Raw genomic sequence first — 18597 nt, 5'->3', positions numbered from 1 at the left:
CTCTCTCATGCGAGCCATCACTGTCCTCCCCTCATCAATCATGATGATGGCTCCTGACCAATCATCTACAAGGTAGGCATACCCCTCTTGGGTATGCCTAAGATGGGTCCTCTCCCACCTGTGACCATGCTTCTGGGCATAACCAAGAGACCCCTGTACATCTGGTGTACCGATCGGGGTAGTATCTATCGGAGTAGCACCCATAAGGGTGCGACCTGTGGATGGCTGAGTCGGAGTGACTGGAGTAGACGTTGTCAAAGGATCTTTTGTTCATGGCATAAAACATGGAGTTCTTATGTTTGCAGAAGAACTTCATTAGGATCCACATAAGAAACTTTCATACATAATTCAGTCATTATTTCCTTACATTTGTCTTAGATGTCATTTAATCTCATAAGTTCCTTTGTAACTTGACATGTAATTTTCAGTTTGTATCAAGAAAAATGGCAATGATAGTGTATATGAGGACCTTCAACTTGATCAACAGGTGGTAATTGATAGTCTACAGGTTATATCACATTGGTTTATGAAGTTCATTAGCTTGGAAGATCCAACTGTTGTCAAGAGCACTCCAAAGTTGACTAGGTCCACAAGAGACACGGTGTAATAGTTGCAAAGGACTTATATGGCTTGTATATGATTTATGTGAACTCTTTTTTGTGTGGAAGAAGGAGAGGAGTGCAATCCGAGTTTTGCGGTGCATTTTTTGGGCCTGCACACCTGTGGAAGATGGAGGGAGAGTTGAAGACTATGGTGAATGCTCCAAAGCATGCAAACATAGAGAAAACTGAAGATAAAGAGGAGATACAAACAAAGAAGGTGAGAGTCCTTTTTGCCCCATTCATTTGGTATCACAAAAATGAGTTGTATGACAGTCCATAAAAGGGAAAAACAGAGATAAAATATTCAGCCTGCTCTTAGGAGCATCTTCTTCCATTCTCTTACCATATTCGTGTATCATTGAAGCCCTTCTTGTGCCCAAGTACTTGAGTGACTTTGGGGCAAGTCAAGAGGTGATTTTTGCCAATGTATGGGCTGAATAGGCTCTCCCAAAAACTATCATAAACATGGCAGCCATTAAAACTCATTCATTTGAAGGGGTTTCTTAAAATCTAATCATTTTCTTGTGTAGACAATGCTCCTGAAACAATAGGGCATTGGTTGAGATTGTAATGAGAGATTTTCCCATGAGTTTGTATACATTTTTGAGTCAAGTTTGAGGGCTGGAAAGTACTGTTTTAATGCAGGGCTGAAGTACATTTATGGTTCTATTGAAGCATTTTTATCATCCTTTGGACTCTATGTCAGTTGTAATGAGTTCTATCTCTCTATACCTTGTATCTTGAAGTCTCAATACATGTATCTTCATGAAATGGAGGGAATTAGAACTTGAATTTGTTGTAAGAAATGGAACAAAATTTGATATAGATCTATGAATAAACCTCATGGTTATTGATGTAATCAGATCCAAGTTTATTATGGTAAACTTGTATGACACGGCTATGTAAGATATTGGTTACTCTCTATCTCATCTACTCTCTCCATAACCCGAGAATCCATCAAACCCTGATCTTTTTCCTCTCTCCCCCTTTGAATCTCTCACTCATCTTTTGCTCTAAACCTCGATGGTAGACCTTCGACCCCCCACACGACGACAGTGGTGAACCTGACGTGAAGGTCAGCTGCAGAAGAGAAAGCACAATGGGAGAATCATCAAGTTTGGGAGGAGATGCCTTGCAGCAGTTGGTTCATCTGATGCAAGAGAACCAACAACAACAATTGCAATTTCAGTAGCTGATGCAACTGCAGCAACAATAGAGGCAAGATGAAGAGCGGAATGATGTTGTTGCCATTAAAGCTTTTGAAGCAGTTGGACAGGAGCTCAAGCAATTTAATGGGAAAAATGTGTCCTCTTTTATCCGTGACAAGATGGTCTTCTTTGGGGTCCCTCATCATGCTTTGAGCCGATACTTTGCATGTTTGGCTGTGCATGGCCTCCAAGACCAGATTCATGGTCTTTTCTAGAAAGATGCGGAATGGTATGCATTCAAGAAGGCTCTTCAAGAAGAATTATTTCTTGAAGATTTTGGCCTCATGACAAAGAAAATCTTCACTGAATGGGTTGAAAGTCTCAATAAGGGACTAGCTGCCACCATACTCTTCACAGCAATTTCGAAAGAAAATTTTCTCAGCTAGATCCTGATGAACAGCAAAGTATGGAAAGCCAGAAGATTGAATTGTTTCTGAAGGCTACGGATCCTCTTCCTCAAGAGAAGCTGACTGATCGGCTTGAAGATCCTGAGACGTGATTGAAGACTGCTTGGGGTGATGTCACTGAAGCAGTTAATATGATTGCTTGGAGAGAGCGGATGCGTCTAAGGTAGGGTTCTACTCTGCACCATCTGAGTCCATACAAGAGCCTGCTCCTGTATCTCGACCTCCTATTTCTATGGCCGAGCAACCAAGAAATCCTGTTGTTCCACCTCCAAAGAAGGATGTCATGGACGAGCTGATCAAGAGCACACAGGATCTCCATCTTAATCTAACGGAGACTAATTCCAAGGTGGAAAGGCTTGATGTGAAAGTGGAAGAAAGAGGGCGCGCAGCTACCCAAAGACCCATACGAGAAGGCTTCAAAAGACGATGTATCTGGTGTGATAGCCTATAGCATGATAAGAGGGAGTGCAGTGCATTCCATGAAGCTGAGGTGCAAAAATTGGTCTTTTGGGAGGATGGTTAAATTCATGTGGCCGAAACTGGGCTTCCTCTTGAGCCAAATTTCGGTAACGGTGGCATGAAGAAAAGACTGGAGGATTTGACAACAAGAACAACCTATGCAGATGTTGATGCAGCTACCTATGGGTTGCAAATTGAGCCAACCAATGAGATTGTTAAAGCATGTAAAGCTAATGTAAAATCTAAAGTGTGGATGCAAGCCTTATATCGCATGGAGCAAGGCAAGGCGTCCAAAGATGATTTGACTACTGCCAGTCAATGCATCCGAGGAAGAACCGAATGGACCGAGCCGGTTGATTCATTTTCAGCTTTCGCTCGGTTGGCTGAAATCAATAATCAAGAAGCTGTGGTAGAAGAAAAGAGAAGAGAAGAAGATGTTGCTGGTCCCTCCTCTTCAGGGCCAACCAAACGTGTGACAAGAAGTAAACCGGATCAACAGAAGGCTGCTGAAAATCCACCACCACTACGAGAGCATGATATGGAAGATGCCCCACAAGCAAAGAAGATGAAAGGACAGAGAAAAGGAAAACATCCCGGCTACAAGCTGCGGTCTAACATAGAGACTGCGACGAATCTCAAGCGGGTCCTAGAAGAAAGGATTCTTGGAAGAAAAGTTGAATTTACATTAGGTGAAATTCTCGGAATTGCAAAATGAGGATTTCATGATGTAATAATTGATGTAATTAAATAGAAAAGACAATATGTTGGTGAAGAAACTGAAGAATCTGTGCATGCTTTTTTGCGAGCTCTTCATGCGTATTTGCAGGATGAAGAGAAGCTGAATACTCAAGGGATTCGATTGGAGGCAATCAAAGAATTGATTGCAGCCATAGAAGCCAAAGATGAAGACATCTATGAAGCTGAAATTGAAGAAGCTATTGCAGAGAATGTTATGGTGGGGTCTTCTCAATCCAAAGAGCAGGCCTTGCATAGAAAGAAGCTCGTCTTCACAACATGCAAGAAGAGATTGATGCTCATTTTATTCCAAGTAGTCACTACTCCCGTACCCATTGGGCAAGGGCGACTACCAAAACCGTTGTCAAGATTGGAGAAAGAGAGACTCCATGCATTGCCCTTATAGACCATGGTTCGGAGATCAACGTCATGTCAAGAAGTCTCTATGAGAATGGCAGATGGCCCATAGATGTGGACCCGGGATGACACATGAGAGCAGCCAATAATTCTTGTGGCGATCTCTATGCGGCATGTCCTTATGTATGGGTTATTATTGGTGATGTAAAAGATGAATTTCATTTCTTTGTTCAAGATTCTTGTAGCTATCCTATCATTCTTGGTTAACCTTTTATTTCTGAGTCTCGTTTGGAGACAAAGGCCCTTGATGATGGTTCATCTTATGCTCGGATAAGAAGTAAGGATAATGACAAAGCTGTCCAATTTCTGATTATTTGTGTAAATCATCACCAAAATAGAGATAGATTGAGAGATCATCCTGTGCCTCCTAATGCCCGAGAATTTAAGGGTTTTTCGAGCTGCACTGCTGTAAGTGGAGGCTATGGCAGTGCTTCATGTAATAAAAATTTGCCTCCACATGTAAAGGGGACTATGTTAAAAGCTGATTTGCAAGTATTTACAGCCAATAGTGTGGGCTGTTATAAACAATTTTCAGCCATGAATAGGGCTCAAAGAAAGCATTTATGTCATGTGGAACGAGAGCTAAAGCAAGTTGATGTTTTGGCTAAAAATGAAGGAGTTTTAGGACTGTTTTATGGCCTCATTTATAATGATACATTGGCTGAAATACATGCAGCTATTTTCATGTAGAAAATCAAGCTGAAAATCAGTCCATACAGGTATGCACATTGGATATTTATGACATAATTCAAGAATTTGCTGATCATGAAGCTTCTAAATAGCCAAACAGGGCTAAGGTAAGAGTAGAAACAAAGTACAAGACAGTTGACAAGAAGGTCAAGCCGGTGGCAACAACACTACCTCCCGAAAGTGAGAGGCTGGCTGAAAGGTCATCCAAATAGCCAAGTCTTTGTGACCCCAAAGATATTGGTCACCAATTTACAGGTGAAAGCTTACGGGAGCTAAAAATTGGTGAAGATTCTTTTCTCTTGCGAGCTGAAAAGCAATCTTTTATGCAGTTACTAAAGAAACATGGAAAAGCTTTTTCATTTCAGCCTTCATGGGACCTAAAACGGGCCGGCACTGGCTCATGCACTAGCCAGACCTCTATCATGTGCTCAACAACCCCACGGCCTCGCGGCCAGGAGCATTGATGACACATTCATCATACATTGCATTTCTAAACATCTTGCATTTGTATCACGTCTCGTAGTCCAACTCTAACCCAATTAACACTCCTCAAAGGGAGTCCTAGCACATTGCCAAATAGCACGAAGCACAAACATAGGAGGTCCTCCAACGGCTGACTACCGCTACCTCACTACGACTCTCCTACATCTTGGGGATTGGCCCCTCGATGCGTCGCTAAACATATATAACATACGAACACAAACTTCTCTCTTTTATGATTCGCATATTTCCAGGAGATATACCATGCTTCCTCACTTTCTTTCCCTTAGACCCAACGCCTAGCCTACAGCTTGGACAACCTTACTCACTCAACGTTGGTCATATTCCTCTAAAAAGCAAATGCTATGCATCCAGGAGAGGATTTGTCTGATATTTTTTAACTTTCATGCTTCATGCAAATTGTGAATGTACACGTGCTCAAACAGTTCAGAAAATCAGCTTTGGTGCTTAGTGCAAAAACATTCTTTCAATGGATTTCTCTATCACTCGTATACAGTGTTGCATGAACCTAGCACCGAGAAACCCTCGTGCTACTAGGTCCTTAATCTTTAAATATCGTCCAATCTATATGGTATGCAAAAAAAAAACCAGCAAGCTTTTCATCATTTCATTCAACATTTACACGCTTTTCATACACTCCACCCCCTCACCCGTTTAGGTTGTGCATATTGCATAGGTTTAGGGTTCATTTTTCAGATTTTTATTGCATAAAAAGCCATAAAACTCACTAAAACATAGAGGTAGGGCTAAACTGAGGCTAAACCTCATACTTCAGACCCCCCATACATCCACAAACATGGTTCTTATTTTTCCTTAATTTTCGGCACTCAAAATCCATTTTTCCCTATTTTTTTTCTTATTTTTCTTATTTTCCCTATTTTTCTTTTATTTTTTCCAATATTTAATGACTGAAAATTCAAAAATGGGTTATGGGTTGTGGCCCTTAGGTTCATTTGTAGCAAAAAGACAAGTTGAGTTGGTGTGTCTTATGATATTTTTCATTGATATCTCAAAAACACCCAATTTTCCCATATTTTACATATTTACGGGTTTTTCACTACTAATTTCATCCACAACACTTATGATTCTCTGATTTTTTGAGCATAAATAGTTGAAAGACATTGAAGACAACATTATAATGCATTATCATCTCATGGGAACAAGAATGCATCAAGTAAATTGCATAAAAACACCATTTCCCTTCATAAAAATGAGATTACCGTTCTTTTGCGGGTTGCGGGTTTTTATTTGCCATATCTTGGGACTGATTTCCAGCCACCATTACTGCTCATGACAGTCCACATTCAGCAATCTTCAATCTTCTTACACCATGGAGCAATCCGGTCTTCATTGGGCAAGCATCCATCATCCATTTTTCTTCTTCCTCTTCACCACATGAATCGCCTTTAGGGGGGAGAGAGGGAGGAGAGAGAAAGACTGAAATCAGAATTCTTCATAGAGACCGCCATTGGAGGAGCAAAGCACGGCGATAGAGTCCACAAACAGAGGGGATTCAAGCCCCATGATCAATTGGGGGGGTTGTTTGCAGCAGCCATGATGCCTCTCATCCATTCATGGTACATTTTTCGGCGTCATCTTCCTCCACGTTTTCTCCACATTTTTTCACTCATCTTTCATGCCACGATTTTTTTTGGCATAAAATGCTTCCAAGACCCGAAGGGTCACTTACCACTTGGCCCAACCCACCTCTTCAAATCTTGACCAATTCTTGGCCATTTCCCCGTCCGGACTCAGAATTGAGCTCTGAAAAATCCTGGGCATCCGGCTCGGCATCCTGGATTGGTCGAAAGCTCCCCTGACTCACACAGGCACATGGAAAAATTACTAAAAATCTGCAAGTGTTGCACGTGCGTCCTTAGAGCACTTTGACACTTAAAATCGTCCTAGATCGAGCTGCCGCCTTCGACGTTGAGTATTTTTTCCTTGATATTCATAATTTTAAACTATTTTTAAGCATTTCTTGGCATCAAAATTCCACTCTCAAGCCTCATGAAATTGGCTGCGTGGATCCAAGTGTTGTGGCACCAATGGTGATTTTCACGGTCCCACACATCCCTTGGAATCTTAAACCAATTCCGGTACCAAGGGCTCATTTTCCTAAGTTACTGGAGATTTTAAATGAAAAGATAAAGATGCAAATATTGGAGACATCTTCAGCTCCTTATTCTAACCGACGGTTTACCGTGCTTAAGAAGAATGGATCTTTGCGATTCATTCAAGATTTACAGCCTGTCAATAAAGTCACTATTAAAAATGTTGGTTCGGGTCCAATTGTTGATGAATTTGCTAAGGATTTTGCAGATAGAGCAATTTATTCCATGGGTAATTTAAATTTGGTTTATGACCAATGTCGCTTGCTTTGGAAAGCCGAGACATTACCACAATGAAGACGCCTCTTGGTTTAGTCTGCATATGTACTCTACCCCAAGGAGCTACAAATTCAGTGGCTCACATGATGAATGCCATGCACAAAGTATTGAGAGATTATATTCCCCAACTTACTCTTCCTTTCCTTGATGATGTACTGATCAAAGGATGTGAAATTCATGAGAAGAATGAAGAGCTCAATGAGCTTGGATGCCGCAAGTTTGTTTCCGATCATATTAATGATTGTGCTCAAATCTTGTCTAAACTAGAAGAAGTCCATCTTACTCTTTCAGGAGCTAAATTTGTTTTTGGAGTTGAAGAAGTTCTTGTGGTTGGACATATGTGTGGCCCATATGGCCAAAAGCCTTCTCGGATCAAGATTGATGCCATCAGCAAAATGCGACAAATATGCACAAATGTTTCGGAGGTGAGAAGATTTCTTGGAGCTTGTGTTTTCTATCTTATTTGGATCCCACACTTTGCTCATGTTGTTGAAAAACTTTATCAATTGTTAAGAAAAGGCCAAAGGTTTATGTGGGAAAAAGAGCATACTCAAGCTGTTCGAATATTGAAGAAATTGCTAATTTCAGCCCCCACCTTGAAGAGGGTTGATTACTCTAATGGACAGCCTATCATGCTCATGGTAGACACAAGTCCTATTGGGATAGGATGGGCTGTTGGTCAAGATGATCTTGAGGGCAACAGGTATGCAATCCGCTTTGGAGCAAAGGTTCTTAATGAACATCAAAGAAGGTATTCTCAAATTAAAAGAGAACTTTGGGGAGTCGTAACTACATTGAAGTGTGATCGGGAGTACTTCATGGGTGCACATGTAGTAGTTGAAACAGATTGTCTTCCACTCTTAGGCATGATTGCCAACTGTTCCACTCCCGACATAGCTATGCTAAGATGGATAGTCTATATTAGATCCTTAAATCATGATTTGAAACATATTGCAGGAAGAGATAATCCAGTTGCTGATATGCTTTCACATGCCAGATATAAAGATGAAGAAGAGATGATGGATGAGGAAGTAACAGAGTCTATATTTGCTGAAAATGATGCTGTAATTGCAAGTTCAAATCAGAAAATAGCATGTACATCTATTCTTAATGATGGTACAGCTGTCATAAATGCAAGTACATCAATAATTGCAGCAAGTACAATAGGTACTGCTGTTGTAACAGGATTTACAGCAGCAAAGAATGAAGAAACAACCATGGAAAGACGGTGGGTAGCCGAAAGACAACATGCTCAATGCTTTGTTTTAGTTTGTTCTCATTTTATGGAAGAATATTATGCAGATGATTGGCTAAAAATTGGCCAATACTTAATTAAGCACTATGACGAAGAAGGAAGATTGGACTAATGAAGAGTTCAAGAGAATCAGGAGAAAGGCTTATGGCTTCTTTCTCAAAGACGACTATTGGAGGCATGCGAAGAAGAAAGGAGGAGCACCTATTCGTGTCTTAGGAGACAAGAAGACTCAAAGACAGGTCATGCAAGAATCATGAAAGCCTATTGGCTAGCCATAGAGGCATATGGGGCACTTTTGCCAAAATAAAAGAGAAATTTTGGTGGCAAAACATGTATAAAGACATTGAGCATTTTGTTGAGACTTGTCATGTTTGTCACATGTACTCTATGGTTAAGCATAGAGATGGGCGTCAGCCTACCTTTCCTTTATCTATTCATTACAGATGGGTTATTGATTTAGTAACCATGCCTACATGAATTTGCAACATGAGATATCTAGTGCTTGCTAGAGAAGATCTCACAAATCAGGTGGAAGGAAAAGCCTTGACAACAAAGACCACTCAAGCTATTTGTAGATTTTTACTTGAAGAAGTGTTTTGCACGTATGGTTGTATTGCCAAAGTAACTATTGATAGAGGAGAATTGGATACCAATGAGGCTCGCCATTTCTTTGCTCAATTGGGAATCAAGCTATCTCTTACATCAGCCTATAATCCTGAAGGCAATGGTAAGAGTGAAAGAGGTCATCAACCAATTCTCAAAGATTTGGCAAAGTCTTGCAGAGGGAAGATGAGAGAATGGCCTAAAATGCTTCCATTCACATTATGGGCTGATAGAACTACCCATAGTGCAGTGACAGGCTATATGCCGGCTGAACTAATGTATGGGTAGCCACCTATTATGCCTATTGAGGAGTCTATTATCACATGGAGTATCTTGCCTTGGAATGAAGGCATAAATAGAGAAGAGCTGCTGATTTTGCACATAAGGCAGCTTGAAAGAAGGCAAGAGGATGTCAAAACAGCCATTGAAAGGCTGAAGGCAGCAAGATTGAAGAATAAGAAGAGGTTTGACAAGTGTCATCGACTCCGTCCAAGAGCTATCCAAGAGAATGATTGGGTACTTGTCTATGACAGCAGCCTAGACAATCAGTATAGTGCTCATAGGAAGTTAGCCAAGCGATGGTTTGGACCATATGTGGTGAAGATAGTACATGATAATGCTACTTACACTTTGGCTGAAATGGATGGGACCATGATCAAGATACCAATAGCCGGCAAACGTATCAAGCTCTTCAAACGAAGAGAGACTTCTACTTATGAGCTTGATGACTTGGATGTGAGCCATCTACTTGAAGACAAGGAAGAAGAAGAAGACTTAGAGGATGAAGATGAAGATATGTTAGAAGAAGAGCCTCCTTAACCTGCAAATTCATGAAGTGGCACATGCCGGAGGATGTGCAGGTTAGGAGGGGGTGAATGTCAAAGGATCTTTTGTTCATAGCATAAAACATGGAGTTCTTATGTTTGCAGAAGAACTTCATTAGGATCCACATAAGAAACTTTCATACATAATTCAGTCATTATTCCCTTACATTTGTCTTAGATGTCATTTAATCTCATAAGTTCCTTTGTAACTTGACATGTAATTTTCAGTTTGTATCAAGAAAAATGGCAATGATAGTGTATATGAGGACCTTCAACTTGATCAACAGGTGGTAATTGATAGTTTACAAGTTATCTCACATTGGTTTATGAAGTTCATTAGCTTGGAAGATCCAACTATTGTCAAGAGCACTCCAAAGTTGACTAGGTCCACAAGAGACACGGAGTAATAGTTGCAAAGGAGTTATATGACTTGTATATGATTTATGTGAACTCTTTTTTGTGTGGAAGAAGGAGAGGAGTGCAGCCGCGTTTTGCAATGCATATTTCGAGCCCGCACACCTGTGGAAGATGGAGGGAGAGTTGAAGACTATGGTGAATGCTCCAAAGTATGTAAACATAGAGCAAACTGAAGATAAAGAGGAGATACAAACAAAGAAGGTGAGAGTCCTTTTTGCCCTATCCATTTGGTATCACAAAAATGAGTTGTATGATAGTCCATAAAAGGGAAAACCAGAGATAAAGTATTCAGCCTGCTCTTAGGAGCATCTTCTTCCATTCTCTTACCATATTCGTGTACCATTGAAGCCCTTCTTGTGCCCAAGTACTTGAGTGACTTTGGGGCAAGTCAAGAGGTGATTTTTGCCAATGTAGGGGCTGAATAGGCTGTCCCAAAAACTTTCATAAATAGGGCAGCCATTAAAACTCATTCACTTGAAGGGGTTTCTTAAAATCTAATCACTTTCTTGTGTAGACAATGCTCCTGAAACAATAGGGCATTGGTTGAGATTGTAATGAGAGATTTTCCCATGAGTTTGTATACATTTTTGAGTTAAGTTTGAGGGCTGGAAATTACTGTTTTAATGCAGGGCTGAAGTACATTTGTGATTCTATTAAAGTATTTTTATTATCCCTTGGACTCTATGTCAGTTGTAATGAGTTCTATCTCTCTATACCTTGTATCTTGAAGTCTCAATACATGTATCTTCATGAAATGGAGGGAATTAGAGCTTGAATTTGTTGTAAGAAATGGAAAAAAATCTGATATAGATCTATGCATAAACCTCATGGTTATTGATGTAATCGGATCCAAGTTTACTATGGTAAACTTGTATGGCACGGCTATGTAAGATATTGGTTACTCTCTATCTCATCTACTCTCTCCATAACCTGAGAATCCGTCAAACCCCAATATTTTTCCTCTTTCCCCCTTTGAATCTCTCACTCCTCTTCTGCTCTAAACGCCGGTGGTAGACCTTTGACCCCCAACATGACAACAACGTCCCCATAGGTGTGACAAATTGTGGAGGTGACACAACTCCAGCGGAACGATGATACGGAGACACTGCATCCCTGCCTCCACAACAACCACCTGAGCCACACTCTCTGGAACAGCCATGAGAGCGAGGAGTAGCACTTGTATCCCGAGTCGACCGCGGGCTCACTATATTTGTATCTCTGTAGCATCACCCTGACCCTGAAGCACTCCCTCCGTCTGGCCCAAGTTTGGAGAATCGACCTCATCTGCTCGAAACTGAAGCATCTGATCGTGCCAAAGTAGATCTAATAGGGTGGCCTGACGATGTCCGAGAGACAGCTCCTGGTCTACCATGTCTCTGAATCTCGCCATCTGATCTCGAGACATGCACGTGAAGATATCCTGCAACTCCTTATCGATCATCCCTCGACTCATCCTGATGATCTAAGTATCCACAAAGGTCACCTGCATAGACAAAAAATGATGTTAGCATAATCAATTTAAATTATACAAAGCACGGTAATATAAATCTTTAAAAAATGATCTTACTTAAAATGCATATCTTATGTATCCTTATAAGCAATTAGTCAACTAATTGAGTAAGTGGATGCTCCAAGTATGAAGTATCCTATAGTCCCATGTCAATCTCCTAACACAACTCGGCATAAACTGGAAGGTTGATAGACATGTCACCACAAAAGTATGAGTCCATCTCGTCCACACTTAGGAGTGCAAGCAATGTCTTTAGGTGAGATACTCGGCACCCATCATATAATAGTATGGATGCTTCCTCTCTAAGCGGATCAGAAGTTTCGACATCCATGGGAATCAATGCATCGATCATTGCCTCCATCTCAGGCTCCAAGATTGTAGATAAGTCTCGAAGGCTATCTGTCTCCTTTGGTATTGATAGTATAGATTGGGTAGTACCTTCCAAGTGGTGGATTGGCTCAAGCACTCCATGCATCACATGCCTACGAACTCTTCTAATTGGCTGCAAAGGGTACACTCCTCCTTGGGACGAGACGTCACCTCCCTAGATAGAAAATTTGCCAGCCACACCCAATCTTTTGGTATGTGGTATTCAATTAGCTTGAGAGTATAATGCATGATTGATATTAACTTTTCTTACCATTTGCTGAAAATCCAAGTTCACCTAATCAATTATCTCAAATTGAAACTCGCCGAAGTATCATACGTGTTCTATAGACAATCAACGTTTTCATCTAATTTACAGCTTACATTGAGAGCAAGGACATGGGATACCCTAATTAAGATATGCCTTGCGATCTTGAACATTAAGACCTTCATCATTTTTCATTTTGTCTATGTTACGACAAACAATTTGTTTTTGTTATCATTCTTTTTTTCTTCCTTAAATTGTTTGAGAAGGGATTTCTTCTCTTGTAACTCATTAAAAATTAACATATGTAAAGTCTCCACCAATCCACCCACAAATTAACATATTTCAGAGTGTTTCCCGTCTCGTGTTACACCGGACCTCACCGGACCTCGCCACTACTCTCTCTTTGTTTTTTATCCATTCATTATCTCCTCTCCTTCCATCTCTCTCTCTTTTTCTCTTTCTTTATTATGTTGTATGTTTATTCCCTGTCTCTCATTCCTTCTTCGTTTTTCTCTTCCTCTCCCTCTCTCATTTTCTTTAACAAAACATATCTGTCTCTACTTCTACTACTACTACTACTACTACTACTACTACTACTACTACTACTAGAAATAAGAAAAGAAAAGAAAAACTACTATTACTATCACTACTACAACAACAATAACAAATAAGAAAACTAGACAACAATAAACAAGAAAACAAAAAAAACTATTACTAGAACAACAACAACAACAGCAAATAAGAAAACCACCACTACTACTACAACCATGACTACGACGACTACGAACGACTACGACCACGACTATGACTACGACTATGACTATGACTATGACTATGACTATGACTATGACTATGACTATGACTACGACCACGACCACGACCACGACCACGACTGCCACTGCCACTGCCACTACCACTACCACTACCACTACCACTATAATAAACAAGAAAAGAAGAAAAAATAACAATAACAACAATAACTACTACTACTACTACAATAACAATAAACAAGAAAAGAAGAAAAAACTACTACTACTACAAAAAAAAAAAACTAAACAACAATAAACAAGAAAAGAAAAAAAAACTACTACTACTACCACTACAACAATAATAAACAAGAAAACAACAACCTCTCTCTCCTTCTCTCTCTCCCTCCCTTTCCCTCTCCCTCTCTTTCTCTCTTTCCCTATTATGTTTAATGTTTTCTCCCTCTCTCTCTCGTTCTTTCTTTCCTTTTCTCTCTTCCTCTCCCTCTCTTATTTCCTCTCCCTCCCTCACCCTTATCCTATCTTTCTCTCTTTCTCTATTATGCCATCACCCTCACCCTCACCCTCTCTTTCTCTCTTTCCCTATTATGTTTAATGTTTTTTCTCTAATCTCCTCTCCCTCTCTCATTTCCTTTTCTCTCTTCCTCTCCTTCTCTCATTTCCTCTCCCTCCCTCTCCCTCTCCCTCTCTTTCTCTCTTTCCCTATTATGTTTAATGTTTTTTCTCTCTTCCTCTCCCTCTCTCATTTCCTCTCCCTCCCTCATCCTCTCCCTCTCTTTCTCTCTTTCCCTAAACCGGTTTAATGTTTTTTCTCTCTCCTCTCCCTCTTCCTCTCCCTCTCTCATTTCCTCTCCCTCCCTCATTCTCTCCCTCTCTTTCTCTCTTTCCCTATTATGTTTAATGTTTTCCTCTCTTCCTCTCCCTCTCTTTCCTCTCCCTCCCTCTCCCTCTCCCTCTCTTTCTCTCTTCCCTATTATGTTTAATGTTTCTCTCTCTTCCTCTCCCTCTCTCTTCTTCTTGCTCTCTTTCTCTCTCATTTCCTCTCCCTCTCTCAATACACCTGAATTTTAACAAAAACAAGTAAAAGAGAAAGAGAAAATGCAAAAACAATGCAAGAAGGAACAATGTACTCACCGTAAAGGCTCGAAGAATAAGGGTTCAACGGCTCCTCTTTGCGACAACGGCTCCTCTTCACCCTCCGTACACTTCCTCCTCTTCTTTGCGAATGGCGGTGGCGTCGATGAGAAGATTTTCTTCTCCCTCTTTATCTCTTTCTCTCCCTCTCCCTCTCAAATGCAAGATGTTCGCTCTCCCTTTCACTCTCTCTTTCGTGTATGCGCACAAAATAACGTGCTCGGGTTTCGGCCCGAGTTTTTTTCGTCTGAGTACTGTCGCTATTTGTGTCACTTTTAGCGTCGCAAATGCAAATAGAGTTGCATTTGCGACGCTAATAGCGACACAAATAGCGACGCCGCTATTTTATGTCAGAAAGCACCATCGCTATACCTCCATATCCTTGTAGTGTCTAGGAGAGAATACAACTCCATTTGGGTCAAATGACCTAGGTAATCCTAATATATACCCACTAGGGTTGAGTCATGGCCTCACCCTCATGATACTCTACAGGACTTGGAGGACCAGATTGAAAAGTAAAGAGTCAAACAATGTTGTCCCTCTTAACCCAATGGATCCTCACAGCTCATACTTGAGGTTGCCAATACAATCAATGCATATATAGTAGTTGGTAGAAGTCTTGTATTGACCCATATACTGCATCCATTGGTGAGCATATAAGAACTTGTAGTGGGGTGGAAAAATGATCTAGTCCATCAACTAGAAAACTTGCCCCCACAAGGGTAGACTACATTGGAAACCTAACTCATCCATAGGAAACATCAAACAATATTTCTCTTGCACAAGATATCAAGTGGTGTAAGAGAGTGTAAGTGCATTTACCGATTCCTATACATTTCTTTATTATATTAAATACTATGTTTCTTCTAGTTGATGATATTTTTAAAAAATCCTTAGATTTTCACAACTTTATATTATCACCCCAACATTCTTACAAGGTTATAGGTCATTATACTGATCTTCATATTTTATTCAACCCTTGGAATTTTCCTTTGCTTATAAAGTAATAGTTGTCCTAAAATTATATTTTGGCAATGTGTTGGCAGTGGTTTCAATAGGCTCAACTATATAAACACTAGGAGGATCTTTATGTACATTAATGACCATAAGGGGATAGTCAAGGCAACTTGATATCTTTATATTAGGAACAAAAGAGTTCTAGGGTCACATTCCAACGCACCTAGGATTTATAACTCTTGTGAGTCGTGGATATACATATTAATTTTGGTTAATCAATTGATTATTTTCACAAACAAAAGCTTCTATGTCTTTTGTTTTGAAAAACCAAAAGACTTCAACCAAACTAAGTTCTTCATGGATCCTAGCTCTCATTATACTCGGGTAAATTACTCGTGAATATATGTATGCATCACGTGGGTTCAAAATAATGTATTTTTAAAATACCATTTTTATACGTTTTTTACATACAGAAGGGTGTAATATAAACGGGTTATTTATAGATTGAATAGAAAAGGGTTATGTTTTATTCAAGAAAAAATCATAGATAAACATATTTATAAATAGGCATTGAACGCACGTGATGTAGAGGATACATATATAGTAACTTCCCTGAGTCATTATACATGCTCAATGTGCTTAACTTTACTAGCATCCACTAAGTAATTCCCATTTCAAAATTTCCAACTTCCATCTTGGATTTTTGACCAATCTGATTTGAGGATAGCCTTGAAAGTAACCATGGCAACATTATATCTGATTTGAGGATAGGCTTGAAAGTAACCAAGGCAACATTATATCTAAACCAAAATTGCTAGACCCACAAGCCATGATGTACATTACTTGAAGTACTTCATGGCTCAAAATTTGACTAAAATTTTCCCTAGGAAAAAAACATCCTAGATTCACCTCATGGCTTGAAAATCAATTAAAAGATCCTTAGGAAAAGGAAAACGTTCTAGCTTTAATCAACTATTTATAAGCACTGAATTCAAGTTAACACGTTTATTCATATTTCAAAACTAGTATTTAGGAGCTTAACATTGTACTAACAATGGAGCATACTAAAATTTACACTCTAATACCTCGTGAAACGTGCCTCATCCATAATCACATGAAGTATATTTTGGTAGTCATTTGGGGACTTGGTACTAGTCGTCACCATCCATGCTAGCTTGGAGCATTTGGATTTAGACAACTAGGAGTTTCCTAGGTCTACCTTACCAAGTGAAGCATCCAGTCTCATCCCATGAGGACCAACCTAGGGGTTCCAATAGACATGCTAAAGACTTGAGGTGGACAAGCACCACACTTGGTTCAATGAGAGTGTGAAGTGAGGGGGAGCTATGCCTCAACCATTTTAGCCAGAATGCATAGTCTCACATTGGTCCCCTAAAATAGTGCTTAGCTAGCTCTAAGAATTGACCCTAGAGATAGTTATCTTGTTGGCTCTTACCTAAATTTTTGGGAAAATCCACCCAGCTATAAGATGGGCTCATCAAGAAGACCATCCACCTGCTTTTCTCATCATAGTGTATTTTAGTTATTTAAATAAGTATACTACTTACATTATGTTAGCATATGAAAACAAATTTCTTAATTAATTCTTACATAGGGTTTGTTGACACATCCTTCTGTATACAAACAACAAAGAAATCCATTTGGAAAACAAGTAATTCATAATCATATATTCACAATTGTTTTGAAGAGCTAACAAACCCAAGAAACCAGGTTTCCACCCTTGCCTGTTCATCTCAGGCCTTCCAATACAAAATCGTGTTGGGCTTGTATAGGTTTCCTTCTCTATCTTAGGGCCAAGATCAAGATTATAACCTCTAACCAAAGGCCTACTGGTTCTTGCTCATTGTATTCTAGGTGGGATGGCATCAGACCTCAATCCCATCTAGCCATTAGAAGCACACATTCAATTAGAATATTTTTCCATAAAGACTAATGTAACCACAATCATTCCTTTTCAAACAAGGATCAAATTATACTTTCCTAAAATTTCTAAGAAACTAGAAACTTCCTAATGGAATTTTTATGTGATCCATTCACTACAAATTTAACTCATGAAATTGAGTTTAATACTATATGCATGAACAAACTTTAACTTTCCATCCTCATGAGCATAGTAATCCAAGGTTTAATGCAGTGAATTGATATGGAGAGAAACAATGTATTGGTTGGGAAACTCGATGTAGTGCATCGAATTTTTTGACACTTATGATAACAAAGACACTTACTCCAATTGAGGTGAAATTCTCTTAGCTATGGCAGCCATCCAAATGTGTACTCTTTACTCGTCACAATCATTTATTTGTGGTTTAAAGGAAAAATTTGCAACCTATTTGTACATTTGTCTTTTGACTACTACCAATTTGTCTTGTAAAGAGCTTCTTCTATAGCTGGATGCTATATAATATGGGCTATTAGTGGTGTTATATTGTTGGTTTGGTAAACTAATGTTAAGATTGATGCCTAATACACCATGCACATGAACACATTTTAATATAATAATAAGGGATCTAAATTATTTTTTTAGAAAAGAAATACGAAAAAATAATTTTACGAGATTTTCACCAATCATGAAAAATATGAACGCTATAAGCAAAAATATGATTTCTAAGTTATGGTAGTTAAATATTCACTTTTATTGACTATTTAGTGGTATTGCTAAATAAAAACCTACCAAGGAGCTTTAGTTAGTTCAAAATACTTTTTAAACTTTTTGGTAATTTTTTTCTTATAAATTATATAGGTAATTTAACTATTTTCTTAACAAAAGTATATTTGTAATCACTAAATTTAATTTTAATAGATTTATTACATTTTTATGTCTCTTTTAATTATTACTTAATTAATTATAACTCTCAAGCTAATTGAATATATTTTCAACTTTAAATTATTACTTATTAAAAAATTAACATAATTTTTATTATATTTTTAATTTAGAAAGTTATCAATAAAAAATAAAACAAAGATAAGATAATATTTAATTTTTAGTTCAAAAACAATTATTATGGAAAATTTTAAAAATCAAACAATGCCATTTAATTACAAAAATGAAATAATATACATTAGTTG

Source organism: Lygodium microphyllum, chromosome 7 (assembly GCF_053477565.2).
Source record: "Lygodium microphyllum isolate KBCC chromosome 7, Lygodium_microphyllum_v1.1.10, whole genome shotgun sequence".
Classification (NCBI taxonomy): domain Eukaryota; kingdom Viridiplantae; phylum Streptophyta; class Polypodiopsida; order Schizaeales; family Lygodiaceae; genus Lygodium; species Lygodium microphyllum.
Note: the sequence above shows the minus strand (reverse complement) of the source record.